General features: G+C 46.2%; 1 protein-coding gene across 23 annotated transcripts in view; it reads left to right on the forward strand.

Moving 5' to 3' along the window:
* The window catches only part of PTK2B (protein tyrosine kinase 2 beta), a 149,248-nt gene that overhangs the window by 57,410 nt on the left and 68,515 nt on the right, over positions 1 to 23,323 (forward strand). For 4 of the 23 annotated variants that reach the window (XM_063610807.1, XM_055295774.2, XM_063610815.1 and 1 more), the window contains exon 1: positions 11,303 to 12,384. The exons of 15 other annotated variants lie outside the window; for them this stretch is intronic. The gene's annotated coding sequence lies outside the window, so the exon portion shown is untranslated. Of the gene's footprint in view, positions 1 to 11,302; positions 12,385 to 23,323 lie in introns of those variants that run through there. 4 more of the 23 variants (XM_063610810.1, XM_055295775.2, XM_063610817.1 and 1 more) reach the window with 1 other exon arrangement.

A 23,323-nucleotide genomic window follows, 5' to 3' on the forward strand; every position in this document is an offset into this window, starting at 1 on the left:
AAGCACACACAAGCTCTTAACACAGACACTTAGCAAACCCTCTGGTTCCATCCCATTGTCTCATTATCTCTTCTGCTCCCAGCAACGTTGCTTGAAAAGGATATTCAGGTCCAGGGAGAAGGAAGCCATCTGTCCCACTTGGCCATGGAGCTTCTGTCCAGGAACACTGACCACTCTTGCTGGGGTCTGGAGTGACGGCAGGGCCACACTCTGCTCTGTCATGTGCCTGCCCTGGGCCCCGGAGACCCTGGAAAGAAGAACTAGGGCTGCCTTGGGCTAGGAAGGAGGAAGCAGGGGCGGGCACGGCGGAAGTGGAAAGAGATCCAGGAGTGTCTCCCCTCTCAGGACCTCTCTCATTCCAGCCCTTGTGAAGGGCTGTTCTAACCTTGTTCCCTCAGCAGCAGTCTCTGTCATCAGAGGCGTTTCTCAGCATCTCTATTTTGGAGCTGCAGCTGGTTGCTTCTCAGAATAAACAGAGCTGTGATATTATATTGAAAGCAGAATGGAATAACATCTCTTCCTTATGCCCTCCCTCTTCCCCATGTTTTCCAACCTCCACTTCCCTCTTCTTAAAGGCCTTGCCCTAAGACCTCTTCCTCCACACCCCTTGCCCTACAGCTTACCTTCTACCCTCTTATAATCACAGGATCCCTTCACTGGCATGTAGGGGGACCTGAGATGACCAGGCCGTGTGCTGGGCCTGGGGGCTCCGGGGGTTTCTATCTGCAAAGAACCCAATGCCAAGTGACACAGGAGTTCATGTATTAAGAACTTAAGGCTTAGTGTGGTGACTCACGCCTATAATTCCAGCACTTCGGGAGGCCGAGGAGGGTGGATCACCTGAGGTCAGGAGTTCGAGACTAGCCTGGCCAACATGGTAAAACCTCATCTCTACTAAAAATACAAAAATTAGCCAGTGGTGGTGGGTGCCTGTTGTCCCAGCTACTGGGGAGGCTGAGGCAGGAGAATTGCTTGAATCCAGGAGGCAGAGGCTGCAGTGAGCCGAGATTGCACCACTGTACTTCAGCCTGGGTGACAGAGTGAGACTCCATCTCAAAAACAAAAGAAGTTAAGGCTGAGTGTGGTAGCTCATGCCCATAATCCCAGCACTTTGAGAGGCCAAGGCAGGTGGATCACCTGAGAGCAGGAGTTTGAGACCAGCCTGGCCAACATGGCAAAACCCCCTCTCTGCTAAAAATATAGAAAAACTAGCCAAGCATGGTGGCATGTGCCTGTAATACCAGCTACTCGGGAGGCTGAGGCAGGAGAATAGCTTGAGCTCAGGAGGCAGAGGTTGCAGTGAGCTGAGATCACACCACTGCACTCCAGCCTGGGTGACAGAGTGAGACTCCATCTCAAAAAAGAAAGAACTTAAGTCAGAGATTATCAGAGCTGGTCCAGCATTCTGCTTCAATGAGGCAACTGAGGTCTCCATTGAAGATGTGTTGGGCTCAGGGTCTCAGAGCTCCTGGGAGTTCAGGTAGGAGCCATAACACTGTGCAGTTTTCCTCGTACCTGGCTATATCATTATCAGAACAGCTGTGTTGTATCGAAATCAGTGAAAGGGAGCTCAGTGCTGCAAGAGACAGAGAAATCAGACCATTGTTTGTCTTGGACAAAGCAGATGTGCACTACCCAGTGGATTTATGGACTGAGATGGCTTCTAGGAAGAACAGGGCAATCAGAGATGCTTTCCGGATACCAGAGGGTGGGAAGGTTTAATCATTAAGGAGCAAACGAAGTGTATGTGGCCACATTCGAGGCCAAGTTATTAGCTTACTCTTTTGTAAACCAGTAAGTCTGACAGTGTGTGAAGGCCCAGGCATATCACTCACCTCCTCTGTGGTCTATCCAGAGCCCTTCCATTACGACCTTCATCCTTTCCCTCTCTTGTCCCTTACCTGTGGTTGGTATGATTTCCCTTTTGTAAAATGTGCCTAACTCCACTCACCACCCATCCTCTATCTGCCGATCTGCTGTGTAGCTTCATCCACATGAGACTCAAGAGCAATGCAGAATGCAAGGACAGGGAGTTCCTGGAAACTGGGTATGTTGCCTCACGACCTTCTTCTACCCAGGCCCAAGTGTGGTCAGCCTCATCTTGCTCCATGGTCTCACTTCTCAGCCTGTGCATCAGACCTTTTTCCCCTGTTACCTGAAAGCAACTCTATGATGAAAAGAGGATGATCTGAGACTTCAGTGGGTTTCCGCTCTTGGTTTTCTCTTATTTTTAAAGAGAAAACTGTGGTGAGACTCTTGAGTTAGTCTTTTTAGTTTTTTTTTTTTTTTTTTTTTGAGGCAGAGTTGCCCAGGGTGGAGGGCAGTGGTGCAGTCTCGGCTTACTGCAGCCTCTGCCTCCTGGGTTCAAACGATCCTTCCACCTCAGCCTCCCAAGCAGATGGGGCTACAGGTGCTTGCCACCACACCTAGCTAATTTATATATTTTTAGTGGAGACCGGGTTTTGCTATGTTGGCCAGGTTGGTCTCAAACTCCTGGACTCAAGTGATCCACCCACCTCAGCCTCCCAAACGCTGGGATTACGGGCATGAGCCACCACACCTGGCCCCAAGTTAGTCTTTATAAGCCCCAGTGGAAAGTCCAGGAGTAAAGCTGTCAGCCTGGGGGTAGCTTGGGCTTGCTGAGCATTGAGGGAGCTACACGGAGGGCATTCTTGCCGGCTGAGAGAGTTGTAGTTGTGAATGCCAAGGTCAGGGGCTGGAGGCGGGCCTGGTTCTTCCGTGCACACTGGGAGTGGGCATAGGGTGAAGATTGTGAGTTTTGAACTCAAGGGACTTAGAGGTATGTCTCAGCTCTACCATTTCTTAGTTCTGTTACCTTGGGCTGGTTATTTATTGTCCTTGAGATTCCATTTTCTCATCTGTAATATGGGAATATAAACAGAATCTATTTTTATTTTATATATATATATTTTTGAGGCATAGTCTCACTCTGTCATCCAGGCTGGAGTGCAGTGGCACAATCTTGGCTCACCGCAACCTCCACCACCCGAGTTCAAGCAATTCTCCTGCCTTGGCATCCGAGTAGCTGGAATTACAGGCATGCACCACCATGCCCTGCTAATTTTTGTATTTTTAGTAGAGATGGGATTTCACCATGTTGGCCAGGCTGGTCTCGAACTCCTGACCTCAGGTGATCTGCCCACCTTGGCCCTTCAAAGTGCTGAGATTACAGGCATGAGCCACCATTCCCGGCCAACAGAATCTATTTTAAAGAAGAGTTCATTTCTTGATTTCAGGAATAATCTACTGAGCACCTCGTCTGTGCCAGGCACTGATCCAAGCAGAGGCGCATGGCCTGGGAAGGACCAATATGATGCTTGAGCTAGGGACACTCATATGTTCTGCAAGGGGAACACGGTGTTATGTGGATTGCATAAGAAAGCATATATGCATTGCTTAACCCCATGCCTGATACATACAAAGCACTCGATAAATAGTGGTTGCTATTGTTATTATATTCAACACTAGAAGTATGATATAAATGTGGTCAGTGAGCCAGAAGAGGAGCTTTCATTTGATAAAATTTTCAGTTTCTTCCTCAAAGCTGTAACTGTCTTTTGATTAAAGGGAGTGTATTAGTCCAAGTTCCCCAGAGAAACAGAACAAACAAGATGTAGAGATGTCTATAAAGAGATTTATTACGAGGAATTGGCACACAGGAATATGGAGACTGGCTAGTTCCAAGATCTGCAGTCAGCAGGCTCAAGACCCAGGAAGAGTTAATGTTTCAGTTTGATTCTGAAGGCAAGAAAAAGCTGGTGTCCCAGTTGGAGGGCCCTCAGGCAGGAGGAATTCCCTCTTACTCAGCAGGGGGGTCAGCCTTTTGTTCTATTTAGGCCTTCAACTGATTGGATGAGGCCCATTCTATGCAAAAGCACTCTCACAGACTCACCCAGAATAATGTTTAACCAAATATCTGGGTACTCCATAGCCCAGTCAAGTTGACACAGAAAATTAACCACCACAGGGAGCAATGGCCAGAGGACATCATAGCTGAGAGAGCCTGGAGGAGAGCTGAGGACACCTGGGCTGTGCTGGCAACCACCCTGTTCTGGAGGGGAGGGTAACCCTAGCTGAGGTTGGGACAGAGGATGTAAACTAGTGGTCCTGGAACTTGATCCAATCCAAAGACGTGTTTTTGTTAGCTTATACTGTTTTGTAAATCTGCACTAGCATTTAAAGATTAGAGAGTTCATACACAAAGTCTAAATTTCCACATAGACATTTCCAAAGTCTATGTGGCCACTTCAAGTCTTCTCTTGAAAGACTAGAAGTGGCCACATAGAGGTCAAGCATCCATTCTCATAAGGCAAGCATCAGCTGAACCCAAGCCACAGCTGCCCCCTGAGCCCAGATACCCACTGTCCTATCGTCTTAGGCTCCACCAGCCATGCCTGATGGGCTTCACTCATGCACATTACCACTGCTGCTGCTTTAGCAGAAAAGACACCCAGGCCTAAACATCAGGGCCCTGCCCCTGCCACAGTGGGGAGCCCATGGCAGCAGCATGCGGTGTTCTATCTGTGGGAGCACAGCAGGGAGGCAGCATGAGTCTGTGTTCAAAGCACACATCAGACATCTTACTCCCTAGTCCCCACACAGACTTCTCCAATGAGCTGCTGTCTAAAGCATTCCCCGTGACCAGAGTCTTTGCATAGTTCTTTGCCTGGGGAGGGGACTTGGGTAGTGGTGGGAAAACTCTGCCCCCTCCAACTAGAAAGTAGCTAAACAACTGGAGAGAATTGACCTTGGGCAAGCAGCTAGGAGAGGACCCATTGCTCCTCGTGCCTCTATATTGTGTAAGTTTATCCTAACATTTAAAACTTAGAGCTGGGTATTGTGGCACACACCTATAGTTCTAGCTACTTGGGGGGCTGAGGCAGGAGAATCATTTGAGGCCAGAAGTTGGAGGTTACAATGAGCTATGATCACACTACTGCACTCTAGCCTGGATGATACAGCAAGAGTCTGTCTCTAAAATAATTTTTTTAAAAAAATTGGAAATTTCACATTAAAACTCTCATGAAAAACCAGCAATGGTCATATGGAGGTCAGGCATCTTTTCAGGGCAGGGTGTCTTCTCCTTCTGGTTTAAAGCAGGAGAGGCCCTGAGAGAAGAGCCTTGGGATGGGATCTTCTAGAGCCACAGAATAGTGAAAAATACACCTCTCGAACAAGAGGTGTTTAGGTGGGAGAAGAAAAGCTTCTAGGGAACCCAGAGCTGCTGCTTGTAAAAAGCTGAGGAGACATCGGAAGGAGGAGGGATTGAACCAACCCTGCATGTCCCCAGAGGACAGAAGTCCAAGCAGAGACCAAAGCAGTGAGAAAGCAGGCTTGCGGTGAGTATAATGTAGGCTTTACAACCAAGGAGAGCTCCTTGAAGTGGGAACACCGATACATAGGTGGTAAATCCTGAGGCTGAGGGGCAGCAGGGGCTGCACATTGGGGCTTCTGTCTTTTTCATGTGCAGTGCACATAGACAGTAGAAGTATTTGCAGGGCACACAAAGTAGACTGGCAGGGATTTGAAACCCCAAAGGGGACTGCATTTAAGCCTAAAGGTTCAAACCATGACTGGCCTGTTTTGAGGATACTTGGGATTTGTTTTAATCCAGTATGGTAAGACATGCAGATGCAGAGATGACTGTCATGAAGGAAGAAGTTCACATTCACAGACTCCTCACAGCAGGAGTCCCAGCACACCATACAGGGCCACGTGGGGCAGCACGCGTGGGTCAGGAGGCGAGAGAGTGAGAAAAAATGTAAGCAGGAGCATTTGTTGTGATTTCCGTGGGAAGGAACATGAAACAGCATAGCAGGTTTAGGATTGGCTAGTGTGAATAATTTCAGCAGGCTCTGGGCTCTCGCATAGGCACTGTCCCCAGTTACCTGGTACCTACTCTGGGGTGATTAGGACAGATGGATAGTGGCCTCCAGTGTGAGTGTGACAGGAGGCGGTTGCAAGTGTGGGCTCTGGATGGATTGGTTTGCATATATGAAAGGCAGCTGTCAGAAACTGGCTGGCCTTGGGGAAAGCAGTCCCTCCAGGGTCAGTGGGGCCCCATGTCACACATCAAATGTAGAAACGAGAAAACGTGGTTATTACAAAGCCTGGCCCACATGCCCTTGAGGGCTGAGGGGATCAGTTTGCCCTGGTGTACCAGATGCAAAGCACTGCACTACGTGATGTCTGCAATTCCTTTCAGCCCTGAGATGCTGTAAATCTAATAGCATAGTGAGCTGGAAATGACTTGGGAGTCCAGCCTTATCTCCTCTTTGAACAGAAGGGACCTGAACCAACTTGATTAGTCTCATGATGGATTATAAAGTGGGGACTGGAACTCAAGGCTTTCCCACCATCCTGTGAGGCTGGAAGGGGCTGATGGGAGTGACACGACATCTTCATCCATGTGATCTCACAATCACGAGGAGGACATGGGCTCAGGAGTGCCCAGGCTGCAGCAGCATAGGGAGTTTCTGGGGCAGAAGGAAGATGTGGGCAGTAGCACAGTCCCTGCCAGACCAGTGAGGTCCTCCCGAGTCCCCTTACCCTGTCCTTGACACGTAGGGAACTCAGAGCCTAAGGTCTTAGAGCCAGGATGTAGCCTGGGATGAGGAGACCTCAATCTGGTCTCAGCTTTGCCCTGAACCAAGTGTCTGACTTGGGCAGTTGAGTTTCCCTCTCTGGTATCACCCTTCCCAACGGTCATCCAGTCATTTCCAAAGCATGCCATCATCATTTCTGTTCAAATAAAGATCCTTTGCCCCACCCACTAGTTCTCACCTGTAGGTCCAGGGCAGAACATATGTGTTTCCCTTGAGAAGCATCCAGGTCCTAGAATCCACCGGACCCTTCCAGTGTTAAATCCTACAATGCTCTGATTGACTGCCTCCCAGTCATAAGCTACTAGGTAGTGAAGGGCTGAGAACCAGACCCCACGTTTCCTGCCTCCAGGGGCTGTGTTCTTTCCCTGTCCCATGTGCCTCTCCCCCAGTGGGCACCTCCCTCCTCCCTAGTTATGCACGGGTGCCCCTAGCTATATAGAAGGGTGCCACATCCGCTCATGTCTGGTTTAGTATTCTGCCTGTGCGACCTGTTTGTTCTCAGAAGGGCCGTGGGCTGCACTGGTGAGCAGGGTACCCTGTGTTCTGGAGCCTTCATTCCCCTCACCAGGCGCACGGCCATGCAATTAGGCACTTGTCACATGACGCCAATGTTGACAGCCGAGAATAGAACCCGAGTGGGAGGTTAGTCTGCTCAGCCGTGCTGTGGGACGAAGAGGTCTGTGGTTGCCACCTCAGCTCGAGGCCGAGGAGAGACCAGAGCTCAGAGTGGACCAAGCATCAGACAGGAGCCCCAGGTGTGGGCTGTAAAGCTGTGGGAGAGAGTCCAGGGGTGCATGATCTTCAAAGCCCATTCAGGTCTAAAGTCCTCAGAACCCAAGACCTAGACCCAGACAGCAGGGAGCTGTAGAGTGGGTTCAGGCCAGGCCAATCCTGGCAGGACCAATAGACTTGGCTGCCCCCACCCCAACTAGTGCCATTGGCCATTCTGGGAGGGAGCAGTCTTTGGAGACTTCTGGTGATCATCACTGGTGTCAGCAGATCTTGTCCAAATTGATTCCTGTGGGCTTTTTGAGGTCGGGACTAAAATGTGTCTGAGCAGCAGGTGGGCCTGGACTGGAATGATCTTGAACCATGCAAACCCTCATGTTGCTTTTTGTCAGAGGCATGTGAACAAGAGCAACTCCATCTTAAACGGGAGCTAGGTAAAATGAGGCTGAGACCTATTGTGTTGCATTCCCAGATGATTAAGACATTCTAAGTCATAGGGTGAGATAGGAAGTCAGCACAAGATGCAGGTCATAAAGACCTTGCTGATAAAACAGCTTGCATTAAAGAAGCCAGCCAAAACCCACCAAAATCAAGATGGTGACGAGAGTGTCCTCTGGTCATCCTCACTGCTACACTCCCACCAGTGCTATGACAGTTTACAAATGCCATGGCAACATCAGGAAGTTACCCTGGTCTAAAATTTCTGTTCTAAAAAGGGGAGGCATGAATAATCCACCCTTTGTTTAGCATGTCATCAAGAAATAACTATAAAAATGGGCAAACAGCAGCCTTCAGGACTGCTCTATGGAGTAGCCATTCTCTTACTCCTTTACTTTGTTAATAAACTTGCTTTTACTTTATGGACTCACCCTGAATTCTTTCCTGTGTGAGATCCAAGAAACCTCTCTTGGGGTCTGGATCGGGACCCCTTTCCTACAACATTTTCACTCCTGTGTTTAGAACCAGAGACTCGCTGTGCAAAATGGGAGTGAGGAGGGTGCAATTCGTGTCTCACAGCTCCAGAGGCAGAGCTTCCCCCTGCAGGTAAAAGGTGTAGAAAAACTCCTTTAACGTATCCTAGGAAAGACCTCTCTGGTACTGAAAACCATCCAGAAATGGAATAGATACGTTGTTTTTGCCAAAAGGGGCCCCTGTCATTGAAATACGCAGATACTTGAAGGAACCAGAGGATCTCAGGTGATCTGTGATCACGGCCAACACTCAGCGTTGGGGATGTGTAGTTTACCACGTACATGACAGATATTATTTTCATTCATGTTCACAACAGTTCTGGGAAAGATAGTGCTAACATGCTCAACTTTTATGGGCGAGTACACTGAGGTTCAGGGAGGTAACAGGATTTGTCCCAGATGATTTGACTGGGCCAGGACAGAGCTCCAAAAATGTGCTTGTTTCATGCCAGTGTGATAAGAACTTTGCGCACCTGGCATCCTTCTTTGGCTGCCATGGGGAGGTCTTAGTTCTAGTCCTGATTCTGTCTCCGGCTGAGTGTGGTCTTAACCCTTTCTGAGCCAGTGTCTCCTTCCTGTAAACGGGCCAGGGCCACCTCCAGAGGGAGGAGAGAAGACAAAGAGCTAGTGCTCTGTGAACTCTCTGTCACGTGCACTGCCTATGTCACAGGAGGGTATTTTTACTGAAGGGCGCCATTACATTAAAATGGAGACTCCATTTCTAAACAGGTGGGCACATTAGCTCTAGCTGGAAGGAGCCTCTCCCAAGAGCACAGTTCACAGGTAAAGATCAGGAGGTGTTGGGTGCAGGTGGAGAAGGTTCTGAAAAAGGTAACCTTCTCCCCTACTTAACACTATTCCTGGCGTCACCTGCATCGTCAGTCCTCAAGGGATTACTTGAAAGCTAGCACCCCCCAGGGCATTTACTTTGGGGAAGGGAACATCCCTACCTTCGGTTCCCTCACTTGTGAAAAAACGAGGGAAGTCCATGAGTTCTCATTGTTCAATTCCCACCTATGGACACAGGAAGGGGAACATCACACTCCGGGGACTGTTGTGGGGTGGGAGGAGGGGGGAGGGACAGCATTAGGAGATACACCTAATGCTAAATGACGAGTTAATGGGTGCAGCAAAACAACATGGCACATGGATACATATGTAACAAACCTGCACATTGTGCACATGTACCCTAAAACCTAAGGTATAATAATAAAAAAAAAAAAACGAGGGAAGTAAACACAAATTATCTGACATTCCCTTTAGCTCTTTCCTGCCATTGGTGAGTTTACAATCTTAGTTGTTACTTTTCTCTTTTATCAATATCTCCTTCTATCTTTTTCTTTCTTTTCTGCTTTTCTCTCCCTCACCTTTTCTTCCCTCCACTGTCTCATATCTCCCTCAACAACCAAGGTCTCTCCTTGTAGCTAACGAGTTTAGCTCCCAGAATTATAGGCCAAGACAATGATCCTGGAAGCATCAAATCTAGTCCAGGGGCTTTAGCCCAGACCTTAAGGAATCCCGGGCTATGCTGAGGGATTCAGGGGGGTTCTGCAAGTATGCAAGTATTTTCAGCCAAACAATGAAGAAATAAACCACTTCAGGAGCTGAACGATCACTTTAAACAGTATGAAATATTCATATGCAAGGCTGTTGGAAGAACATCCCTCTCAGCTAATCCCCTCACCTAATCCCCTCACTTTTTAGATGAGAAAAGCTGAGGTCAGATAGATAAGGTGATGTCTCCAAGTTATCCGAGTGTCGCTCTGGGGTTTAAGTTGCATGTGATTCAAAAGAGTATAAAATCTTACAGCTTATCCGTGTGTGTGTGTGTGTGTGTGTGTCTGTGTGTGTGTACATAAGGCAATCAGAACATTCCGTCAATAGAAGCAGAAAAGTAGAACTTGGTTCCTTCTGGGGCTCCTGAAAACTGGGGTGTAGACATAACCCGCACACTCCACTCCCACCTGCTTCATCTTATCCCCCACCCCAAGTGGAGCTAGGGGAGAGCAGCACACAGTTCCCCTCCTCACTGGCTGTCTCCTCCTTGCTGCCTCTTATCTGCGGTGAGGCTGTGGAGAAGTGGGTTGCTGTTCTTTTTTCTGACTTCCTGTGTGCTTCAGAAACCTCAATGAACAAAGAGCTAAAGGAAGAAAGGGCCCCGGCACCGTTATGCCAAACATAGACTCACATCCGACATGGGGGAGCTGGATGCCCGATTTTTATAGAGATGAAACCCAGGATTCAGGATTCCGACTGCCCTGTTCCCAACGTGGCTGCATGGGGAATGCCAGTGCTTGGGAGCTGGAAGTAGGTCGCAGGCTTCTCATTCTTTTCAGGCTTAGGTCTAATGTATTTAAAGAGGTAGCCGAAGTGAGTCTTTAGATGTATCATGGAAATCAACATTAAAAGGGAACATTTAATTTCCTCTCTGCAACCACTGTTTTTTGTTTGCTTTTGGAGACAGGGTCTCATTCTGTCACCCAGGCTGGAGTGCAATGGCACAGTCATAGTTCACTGAGCTTTGAACTCCTAGGCCACCTCACCCACCTGGGTAGCTGGGACTACAGGCACATGCCACCATGCCGGGGTCTTTTTAAAAAATTTTTGTAGAGATAGGAGTCTTGCCTGTGGCCCAGGCTGGTCTCAAACTTCTGGGCTCAAGTGATCTACCTACCTTGGCCTCCCAAAGTGCTAGGATTACAGGCGTGAGCCACCACACCCGGCCTACCACAGCTGTTTTAATTTCTCTGTTTTCCCTCGGTGTACAACTCAGCTGTAACCATAGGAGCACATTTCCATAGATAATTTGCATATAATCTCTGGAGTCTTCATATTCCCTTAATTGAATATGCCTAAGTGGTCTGCTTATTACTTACCTTTTAGCACACACAAGTTAATTTATGAGTGAGCCTCTCCATCCAGGTGAGAACAGCATCGCAGGGAACAATTTGTGCCTTTTTTTTTTTTTTTTGAGATGGAATCTAAAAAAACTGGACCGCAATGGCGTGATCTTGGCTCACTGCAACCTCCACCTCGTGGGCTCAAGTGATTCTCCCGCCTCAGCCTCTCGAGTAGCTGGGATTACAGGCTCCCATCACCACGCCCAGCTAATTTTTTTGTATTTTAGTAGAGACAGGGTTTCACCATATTGCCCAGGGTGGTTTCGAACTCCTGAGCTCAGGCAATCTGCCCACCTTGGCCTCCCAAAGTGCCGGGATTACAGGCGTGAGCCACTGCACCTGGCCCTGTGCTTTTTTGATGTTGTTTTTGTTGTTTATTATTGTTTGGACGACACATTGCTGAGCTTTCTGTCCATAAGCTCCTGTTCTCAGGGGCTTGCTACTCACATCATGATCCACAGGAGACTCTCAGGGTCAGGTCTTTCTCTGCCCAGCCCTGGCTTCCTGGTGCTGTGTTCAAGTCTGATTTTGGATCCCTGAGACCTTTTTCTCCTACCTTTCTTCTGAAAGGATAACAGTCATTTTGTGACCTTGATCAGGAAATTTTCAGCTGGGTTTTCCCTTTGTATTTTATTTGATGTTTTTAACCAGGGAGGGAAACTCCTGCTACCATGTGAGTTGTGCTGGGGAGACTTGCCAGAGAAGAGCTGCCTGCAGGGGGATTTCTCGCTACCACATTCAGGGTTTCCCTACTTTGGAAGCCTCGTGGCTGGAGTCTTAAAGGCCAAAGTTCCCCCAAATTTTCTGAACGCTGAATGATTGAAAACACCTATTTTTTTTTTTTCCCATTTTACCCAAGCGCCCATTTCCCAATAAAGGGCTTGGGTAATGACAAGAAACTAAAACTGAAACCACAACTCTGCTCTAAAATAAGAGACTCAGAGACACCCAGGAAGGGCCTGGCTTTGAGACTTGTCACTCCCTGAGATCCACTGTGGCACCAAATGTTTGCCGAGCTCCGCCCTGGGAGGGAGGCCTGAAGCCTGGGAACTGGGAGGCCTGGGTCCCAGCGGAGAGACCTCACCATGAGTGAGTCTCTCTCGATTCAGTTCTCACAGTGAGTTGAGAGCCAAGCCAGCCATTCTTCAGCCTCACCGGGTGGGTACCAGAATCACCTGAGATGTTAGGAGGGTGGGGAAAGAGGGAGGTGTTGGTCAAAGGGGACAAAGTTATTTATGTAGAATGAATAAGTCTCAGAGATCTAATGCACAGCATGGTGACTGTACCTAAGCATGCTGTATTACATATTTCAGATTGGCTAAGAGAGTCGATTTTTAAAATTTTAGTAATTTTTTGAATTTATGCATAATAACTGTACATATTTATGGGGTACAGAGTGATATTTGAATATATGTGTACTCTGTGTAATAATCAAATCAGAGTAATTACCATATTCATCACGAAAAGCATTTATCGTTTCTTTGTGTTGGGAACATTCAAAATCCTGTCTTCTGTTTAAAAACATACAATAAATTATTGACTCTAGTCACCCTACAGGGCTACAGAACATTAGCACTTAGTCCTCCTATCTAGCTTTAATTTGGTATGCATTAACCAACCTCTCTCCATCCACCTTCCACCCTGCCCTTCGCAGCCTCTAATAACCACGATTCTCTCTACTTCCGTGAGCTCAACTTTTTTAGCTCCCACTTATGGGTGAGAAAATATAGTATTTCTCTTTCTGTGCCTGACTTACTTCACTTAACATAACATTCTCCAGGCTCATCCATGTTGTTGTGAATGACAAGATTTTGTTCTTTTTCATGGCTAAATAGCACTCCATCTGTTGATGGGCACTTTGGTTGATTTCCTATTTTGGCTATTGTGAGCAGTGCTGCAATCAATGTGGACGTGCAGATATCTCTTCGACATAATGATTTAATTTCCTTTGGAAAAATCCTTAGTAGTGGGATTGCTAGATCATATGGTAGTTCTAGTTCTATTTGTAGTTTTTTTGAGTAATCTCCATACAGTTCTCCGTAACAGTCACACTAATTTACATTCCCACCAACAGCGTTTAGGAGTTCTCTTTTCTCAACATCCTCACCAGCATTTTTTATTTTTTGTCTTTGATAATAGCCATTCTAACTGAGTGAGATGCTATCTCATTGTAGTTTTGATTCGTATTTCCCTTATGATTAGTGATATTGAGCATATTTTCATTTATCTGTTGGCCATTTCTATGTCTTCTTTGTTTTTCTGAGACGGAATCTCGCTCTGTTGCCCAGGCTGGAGTGCAGTGGCGCGATCTCCTCTCACTGCAACCTTTGCCTCCTGGGTTCCAACGATTCTCGTGCCTCAGCCATTGGAGTAGCTGGGATTACAGGTGCACCAGCATGCCCAGCTAATTTTTGAATTTTTAGTAGAGAGGGGCTTTCCCCATGTTGGCCAGGCTGGTCTCGAACTCCTGACCTCAAGTGAACTGTCCACCTTGGCCTTCCAAAGTGCTGGGATTACAGGTGTGAGCCACCACGCCTGGTTGTATGTCTTCTTTTGAGAAATGTCCTTTCAGATACTTTGCTCATTAAAAAAAATTATTATTTTTTTACCATTGAGTTGTTTGAGTTCCTCATGTATCCTGGATATCAGTCCCTTGTTGGATGAACAGTTTTCATATATTTTCTCCCATTCTACAAGTTGCCTGGTCCACTCTGTCAGTTGTTTCCTTTGCTATGCAGAAGCTTTTAGCTTGATACAATCCCATTTGTCATTGGGAGGTCAAGACAGGAGGATTGCTTGAGGCCAGGAGTTCAAGATAAGCCTGGGCAACATAGTGAGATGCTGTCTCTATCTTTTTTTAAAATCCCATTTGCCTATTTTTGCTTCTGTTACCTGTGTTTTTGAAGTCTTACCTGCAAAATATTTGCCCAGACCAATGTCCTGAAGGATTTACCCTGCTTTCTTCTAGTAGTTTTATAGTTTTGAATCTCACATTTTAGTCCTTATTCTGAGTTGATTTCACATATAGTGAGAAATAGGGATCTAGTTTCATTCTTCTGCATATGGTTATTCAGATTTTTCAGCACCATTTATTGAAAACACTGTCTTTTTCCCAATGTATGTTCTTGGCATCTTTGTTGAAAATCAGTTAGCTATAAATATGTGGATTTATTTCTGAGTTCTTTATTCTGTTTCATTTGTCTGTGTGTCTGTTTTTATATCAGTACCATGCTATTTTGGTTACTTTAGCTTTGTAGTATTTTTGAAATCAGGTAGTGTGATGCCTCCAGCTTTGCTCTTTTTGCTCAGAATTGCTTTGGCTATTTGGGGTCTTTTTTGATTCTACATGAACTTTAAGATTGTCTTTTCTATTATATTTCTGTGAAGAATATCATTGGTCTTTTGATGGGGGTTGCATGGAATTTATAGAGCGCTTTAGGTAGTATGGTCATTTTAACAATATTAATTCTTCCAATCCATGAACATGGAACATTTTTCCATTTTGTGTGTGTGTCCTCTTCTAATTCTTCCCACCCCCTCCCCCAACCACCATACACACACACACACACCGAGATGGAGTCTTGTTCTGTCACCCAGGCTGGAGTGCCTTGGTGCAATCTTGGCTCACTGCAACTTCTGCCTCCTGGGTTCAAGCAATTCTCCTGTCTCAGCCACCCGAGTATCTGGGATTACAGGCGTGTGCCACCACGCCTGGATAATTTTTGTATTTTTAGTAAAGACACGGTGTCACCATGTTGGCCAGGCTGGTCTCGAAATGGCTGGTCTCGAGCTCCTGACCTCGTGATCTGCCCACCTCGACCTCCCAGAGTGCTGGGATTACAGGCATGAGCCACCACACCTGGCCTCTTCTATTTCTTTAATCAGTGTTTTATAGTTTTCATCATAAAGGTCTTTCTTGGTTAAAAAATATCCTCTCATTAAATTTATTCCTACTTATTTTATTATGATTTTTGTAGCTATTATAAATGAGATCATTTAGTTTTGTTTTAGATAAGGTCTCACTCTGTTGCCCAGGCTGGAGTACATTGGCACCATCATAGCTCACTGCAGCCTTGACCTGGGCTCAACTGATCCTCCCACCTCAACCTCCTGAGTAGTTGGGGCCACAGGTGTGCATCACCACACCTGGCTAATTTTTTTTTTTTTTGAGACAGAGTTTCACTCTTGTTGCCCAGGCTGGAGTGCAATGGTGTGATCTCGGCTCACCACAACCTTCGCCTCCCAGGTTCAAGTGATTCTCCTGCCTCAGCCTCCCAAGAAGCTGGGATTATAGGCATGAGCCACCATGCCCAGCTAATTTTTTTGTATTTTTAGTAGAGACAGGGTTTCTCCATGTTGGTCAGGCTGATCTCGAACTCCCGACCTCAGGTGATCCTCCTCCCTCAGCCTCCCAAAGTGCTGGGATTACAGGCATGAGCCACCATGCCCGGCCCAACACCTGGCAAATTTTTAAATGTTTTGTAGAAACCTGGTCTCCCTATTTGTGCAGGCTGGTCTCAAACTCCTGGACTCAAGCAATCCTCCTGCCTCAGCCTCCCAAAATGTTGGGATGACAGGCATGAGCCACTGTGCCCAGCCAAGATTACTTTTTCTATTTCTTTTTTAGCTAGTTGATTATAGGTATACAGAAACACTACTGGTTTTTATATGTTGATTTTATATCCTGTAACTTTACCGAATTTGTTTATCAACTCTAAACAATTTTTGGTGGAGTCTTTAGGTGTTTCTTTATATAAAATCATGTCATCTGCAAAGAGGAACAATTTGACTTCCTCTTTTCCAACTTGAATGCCTTTCGTTTCTTTCTCTTGCCTAATTGCACTGATTAGGACTTCCTAGAGAATAGATCTTAAGTGTTTTCACTACAAACACTAGAAAAGGTAACTGTGTGGAGATGAATATGCTAATTAGCTTGACTGTAATAATCAACTTGCTATACAGCTCAAATATATACAATTTCCGTTAAAAATATTTTATAAAGAATCACCTGAGATGTTATTGAGAAATACAGATGGCTAGGCCCCAACCCCCATGGTCTCCGTGCACTAGGTCAGGTTAAGGCTTAGAGATATTTACACTATATATTCCAGCGATGCCAAAATGCATGTAGACAGGGTGAAGAACCCAGGGACCAAGTGCTGTCTGAGGTTGTTTCTCATCTAACAGCAACGTTTTACCATTAGAATCCAGAGCCCCAGAGGACCTTACTCTGGGGGTGTCTATGGAATGAGGCCTCCTTCTTAGGTAGGTCTGTACTCTGAATTATAGCCAGAATCTTCATCACTGCAGGGCGTAGCGGTAAAGAGCCCACACCTGTAGCCACTTCTAACTCCACTTAAATCACAGTTCTGCTCTCTACTTGCTGTGTGGCCTTTGGGAAGTTGCTCAGCCTCAGAGACCTCATCCATGAGATACGGGGTAATAGTACCTACCTTTTGGGTTTTTCTTAGGATGGACTGGGCTCATTGTGCATGGAAAGTGCTAGCCCCGGTTTGGGCTAGGGAAGCACTCTATTACCTGCTGCTGTTTCTCAGAAATGAGCCCTTTGGCATGGAGAGCTGGAGGAAGAGGACGTGTGCTCAAGGTCTCAGGGCTGGAGAGGAAATCATGATCATGGGGTGGCAAAGAACCTCAAGGCACTGCCAGACACTCTGGGCTTTGGAGAACTGTTCAGAGTTGGCGATAACTTTCTGTAATCCTAGGCATCTCTTCTCTTGTCACATTTCATTGAGATATCTGTCTATCCTATTTAACCCAAACCTGATTTTGGATAGGATCCAGAAATCTAGGTGAATTTCAGGGGCCTAGTTGCTTCCTCATCTGGCTTGGTGGTAAGATCAGCCCCTCTCTGTGGGCCATGTGGAGAGTACAGAAAATAAAACTGTATCAGGGCCGGGTGCGGTAGCTCATGACTGTAATCCCAGCACTTTGAGAGGCTGAGGTGGGCTGATCACTTGAGGCCAGGAGTTTAAGACCAGCCTGGCCAACATGGTGAAACCCCCTCTCTACTAAAAATACAAAAATTAGCTGGGTGTGGGGGCGGGCACCTGTAATCCCAGCTACTTGGGAGGCTGAGGCATGAGAATCACTTGAACCCGGGAGGCAGAGTTTGCAGTGAGCCAAGATCATGTCACTGCACTCCAGCCTGGGCGACAAAGTGAGATTCCATCTCAAAAAAAAAAGAAGACTGTATCCAAGAAGGAGCTAGAGATTGATGCATAGGAGAGAGGTCCAGTTTTTATCCTTGTGCAATAGACTTTACACATTTCTAAAATATATTTAACCAAAATAACAATATTATAACCGATGTAACTTAAGATCTTTAACTGCATGCAGTTCTAAATGTGGACTGTGTTTTTATGTAGTTCTAATCAGTATGTAAATTTCATTCTCTGTCACTTAACATTTTTATATAAATCTTTTCATGCACTACTCATATTTTTATCATAGTTTATCATTATTGCTAGTGCTCAGACTTCCCCCTGAGCATTTTGTTTTGATTCTCATTATTTCACTACTATAAATAGTACAGCTAGGAACATCTTTGTGCAAATGCTTCACACCCCTCGCCTTGGATAGATGCGGTATGTTTCCCAACGTTGGGTAGCAAGATCAACACATGTGAGTTATTTTGTATTTAACTTCCTTGCTTCAGAAAGCCAGTTCTGAGTAATTGGCAATTGTACTAGTTCATTTCAAGTCCATGAACATAAGTTTTTCTTTTTTTTTCCCTAGGTAACTTGGCTTGTTGAATAGGTTTGTGGTGGTTCCTTAAAGTTGTTTTTATTAGCATTTTCAACTGCTGAGGGCTTTTCCGTCTGTTTTTAATTTTCTCAAGCCTTTTCACACACAGGTGGCATCCTGTTTGCTTGAAGGGGCATTAAAATTGCTGTTTTATCCAATTCGCATTAAAATGAAAGCTAAATACATCTACAGATAGGGGCTTGGTCATGTTTAATGGTTTTGAGATCTGTTTACATAAAGCAAATGTTTGGCATATACCAGGTTTGCAAAGAGTGGCAGACTAGAGGGTTGGCAGGTGAAGCTTGTTCAAGAGGATGGTTTTGTTGGTTTTAAGGTGGTGAGAGATGGGAGGCTACATCTGTACAGTTAGACTTGGGTTTATACTTTCTAGTTAAAAAAAAGTACCTGAGTTTTTTTTTTAATCATCTACTTTTTTTCTGTTTATTACATGTATCATAAAATATACCTTAATCAAGTCCTACATATCCATGACTATATACATATTAACATGTCAAAAGTCTGCATTCCTTTCCATACATGTATGAGGAATTTTTGTTTGAGCAGAATTCTGGGGGCTACATCAGAAAAGCAAGTTCATCTGGGCTGTACTCTTTGGCACAGAAATAAGCTTGATGTGTGGAGACCAAGCTCAGAGCAGGGGTGGAGGGAAGGTTGGGGGGCACTCACTGCTGGGATGTAGGCTGTGGACTGTGTTTGTTGGGGTACAGTGGGAAATCTGAGCTCTGGTCTTATCTCTGCTACTGAAGAAAGGGGACCCCAGGCAAGCTGCTCAGTCAGTCACTTTTCCTCATCCTCACAATGGGAGAGCAGCCTGCCTTGGGAGATGTCAGTGAGGTAGCAAGGGTGCAATCGCTATGAAGGGAGATTCAGTGTGTGATATGCAAATGTGAAGCTCCTCTTCCTCTGGCTGCTACATTTCTTCTTAACGTTGACTTGGGTGAAGGAGTCAGATCCATCTTTCACTGGACAGTCCTACAACCATTCAAAACCAGCAATCCATCCTGCGTTCCCATGACTCACCCTGTCTTTGGTTTTAGGGGTCTGCACCATGTGATAGGGCTTTGTTGAATGCCCTTGCCCTAGAAGACGGCCTCTCAAACCCCAGGCCCTCAGCTTTCACTGCTGAGGTGGGATCGTGTGTGCAGAGCCCAGAGGGAAATCACCATAGTTTCTTAGGGGTTTTCTGGTAATCCCAACACTACATTAACTTTTTTTGGCAGCCACATCATAATGACTAACAGTGAATCTACAGTTAGCCTAAATCCTATTTTTTAATCCATTCACTGCTAAACCACATCTTTCTCATCCTAGACTGGGGAAGACATTTTTTTTTTTAAATCTACATGAAGAATGGCTCATTTATCCCACTTCACAAGTTGCGTTTTGTTAAACTTGGCATGACTTACCAGCCTGTGAGGATTTCAAGAACTTTTTTTGATCCTCTGTTAAAGCCATAATCTCTCCCAATCCTGTGCTCAACTTGATACTTCTTGTTTAATAACCACAAGCTCCTTCATACCCAATTAAAAGGTGTGAACAGGAACAATTAAAACAACAGTCTGCCATCCAGGTTAATGCAGACATTTGATTAGCAGTCTTTAGAAGAAACCATTTGACCAGCTAGGAATTCACCTGCTATCATCTGACCTCCTTGTTAACCTCTCAAGAAAATGGGGAAGAACTCAGACAAATTGAAGCATTGATTCATCATGGTACCAAATTTCTCCACTCAACAACCAACTTTGTAACCCACTCAGAGGGGGACATGAGATTTGCAGGAGTTGGAGGTTGAGAGGGAAGGAAAAAGCTGAGATCATGATTTGAAGAGGAGAAGTTGGAAGATAACTTAGTTTGGGGTTAAAGATGACAAAGAGTGTGGTTTTGAAAATAACAACTTTCAGAGGACTGGAGAGTAAAAGAAAAGAAGCTCTTGGGAGGAAGGGGCACATGGTAAGATGCTATGTCTCCATGCACCTTGTACATTGTTGTCTTGAAGTGCTGGGTGGTGCCACCACTACAGGAAACAAGTGGGATATCAAGGGTCAGAGGTGGCTTGAGGCCAGGGACCCTGAGATCTGCCCTTTTTGCCCAGTCTGTGACTGTTCAGACAGTGGTATGCTGGAACCAATTCTCACAAGCCAGTGGCGTCCATTTCTCCCCAACTCCCCTTTCAGTGCCATCGTGCTGGTAGCTTGGAATCAGCCACAATGGAAGTATTTACACCAGAGAAATTGGCAAGTGCTACAAATCAAGGCATCCTTCTCTCAGATTGCCAGTGGCCACACACACACCAGGCACTTATTCTCGCTGCCCCCTGCGGCCTCCCAGCTCACACCTGTGCTGTATCCTTGTGCCAGATTTATATTTTTAAAATGAAAATCTGCTTTTCCATGGATGATGTTCAAAAATTTCTTAGCAGATTGCCACCTTCTGGTCTCATTTCCCAATGACCCCTCACCCATCCTCTTCACCAGCCCTACAGGCAGCATGTCATGGGGTTTCCTGATCTTTCTGGGTCACTTTTTCCTAAGATCCTGAGGCCCAGTAGGCAGATTCTCTTCTGTGATCCTCTGCTCCCATGCTTAGAGTTCTATTAGAGGCCGAAGCAGGCTGTGGCTGTTTTTGTGTGTTTTGTTCTGTTTTATCTTTTTTCTTTTTACTGGATTATGATCTAATAGATGGGGACCTTCTTCCCTCTCCTGTTTATCTTCATAGCTCCAGGTGTGCTATGGCTCCTGAAACATAGGAAGGCAGAGAGAGGAGGGAAGGAAGGAAAGAATGAAAGAAGAAAGGAGGGAGGGAGGGAAGGAAAGAAGGAAGGGAGACAGGAGGGAAGACAGAAAGACACTCCAGCCAAAAGGCATTCATGACCTGGCAAGTAAGGAGCACGATGAGTATGATTTTTGAAGAACTGAGGGAAGAATGGAGCCCAGAAGTCAAATAGGAGATAAGAAAAATCTGGCTAGCTGCAGGGATCAAAGGCTTTGGCGGGAGGGGAGGTTCCCTTAGCAAGAAAGCACAGGGTAATGCATCCCTGTTGCTCCCCTCCTGCCCCACAAGACCCCCCCAAGTCAGCTGGCCTCTGGGCTGGCAGGAGCTGGCAACAGAGGGACTCCCAGTGAGTAATGGGTGCGGAGGTGGGGAGCTGAAAACGTGGTAAAGTCTCAACAAATGCGTTTTGAATTACATTCAATTATAGCTGGCAATAATCACAACCTTTCTGGTTCTTTCCTTCGCAAGGTAATGGGGAGAAGGCTTGGAGAGGAGGGAGGTGATTTAGCAAATGCTGGACTGGAGGGCCCTGGAGCAGGCAGAATGCTGGCCCTGTGGGAACTGAGGGCTGAGAGGGCTCTGGCTGGGGAGGGGGCACTGTGAGGAGCCAGCAGGGCCCAGCCTTGCCCAGAAATCTAGGACCAGCTCCCTGAGACTGCAAGGTCATTGCCAATTAGTTAAGTGGCTGCACTCAGCAGGCCTTTGGATAGGAAAGGCCTGTGTTCTCCATCTTGTTGATGTGGAAACAGCAAGGGGAAGTGACTCAGAGGCAGAGTGGAAATAAACTGTGTGTCTCATGACATTCTGACTTCTGCTAGATCCAAAGGGCTGTGCTTGACTGTCTCCTGGGAAGCTTCCTTCCACGGACAGGCACCTGTGGTGCTCTCAGGACAGGCAATTAGGCTGTGCAGGAGCGGAGGAGAGGGAGGCGTGATCTGTGGAGGTGGGGCAGGTGCATGGAGGAAAGCAGGGCTGGGTGAAAAGGCAGCCTTGGCGCACGGAGCACTGGAGGTAGAAGGGGCTGCCACAGCCACCTGATCCTGCACTTAGGAGGTCAGTTTAGATTTTTTAAAATAAGATTTAAAGGCCAGGCATGGTGGCTCATACCTGTAATCCCAGCACTTTGGGAGGTTGAGGAGGAAGGATCACTTGAGGCCAGGAGTTCAAGACCAGCCTGGGCAACATAGAGAAACCCTATCTCTATATAAAATAAAAATAAAAAATTGAACTAGGCATGGTGGCATGTACCTGTAGTCCCAGCTACTTGGGAGGCCAAGGCAGGAGGATCACCTGAGTCCAGGAGTTTGAGGCTGTAGTGAGCTATGATCACATCCCTGAACTCCAGCCTGAACAACAGAGCAAGCCCCTATCTCTAAAAAATAATAATAATTAAAATTAAATTTCAAAATTAAAAAGTGGGTCTTAGTATTATGTTTCTAATTCTCTCTTTTTCCAAGTCACAGACGCTTAAAAAATGTATGTGCCAAGGAGTTTACAGAAGTAACGGAAGTAACGTCTGATCCTCCAGAAAATTCTGCAGGATAAGTAATAGTGACCGCATGCCCCAATAGAGGAAACTGAGGCCTACAGAGATTATCTTGTCCAGATCACACAACGGGTCCATGGCAGAGACTTAAGGCTGCCATGTTGCCACACTCAAGTAATGGCCCAGTTGTATAGCTTACCAGCCCTGAAGAAAGTGGTTTAAATCCAGGTTTGAATGAGTTAGATGTACACGCCTTCTCTCTGACATCATACGGCCTTTCTGACTAATGGTCCCCTTTCCACACTCTCTCAAATCAGGACCAGAACCTTTTTTTTTTTTTTTCCTTGAGGTGGAGTTTCACTCTTTTCCCCCAGGCTGGAGTGCAATGGTGCAATCTCAGCTCACTGTAAGCTCTATCTCACAGGTTCAAGGGATTCTTTTGTCTCAGCCTCCCGAGTAGCTGGGATTACAGGCACACGCCAGCACACCCAACTAATTTTTGTATTTCTAGTAGAGAAGGGGTTTCACCATGTCGATCAGGCTGGTCTCAAACTCCTGACTTTAAGTGATCCACCCACCTCAGCCTTCCAAAGTACTAGGATTACAGTCGTGAGCCACTGCACCCGGCCAGAAACAGAACTTTCAGTCCTCAAGACCATGCATTTTATGTTTGGGACTTTCAGCATCCCCTCTGGTGTCTGCCTCCCCAAGAGGCTAAGCTGTTTACTGAACACAAAGTGTGTAACATTACCCTATAATGTCTTCAAGGGCAAGAGTTAAGTTTTCCTGTGATATTTATTCCTGTAACCCTAGCATCTCCCCTGTGCCAGGAGCACAGTACTAGGTACAGTTACAACCTGGTGCATCTGGAAGGGACTTAAATGCTGCTTCAGTTCCCTCTCCTGCAGGCAGGTCAATGTCTTGCCATTCAGGAAGAGCATAATTTATTTTCTTCCTGAAGATCTTAAGAACTTAGAGATTGTCCATCCTCCTGTAGTACCCTTTGCAGATTTTGGCCAAGAAGTTCTTACAGCCAATCAGAACTTTTCCTGT

The sequence above is a fragment of the Symphalangus syndactylus genome, chromosome 10 (assembly GCF_028878055.3).
Source record: "Symphalangus syndactylus isolate Jambi chromosome 10, NHGRI_mSymSyn1-v2.1_pri, whole genome shotgun sequence".
Taxonomy (NCBI): Eukaryota; Metazoa; Chordata; class Mammalia; order Primates; family Hylobatidae; genus Symphalangus; species Symphalangus syndactylus.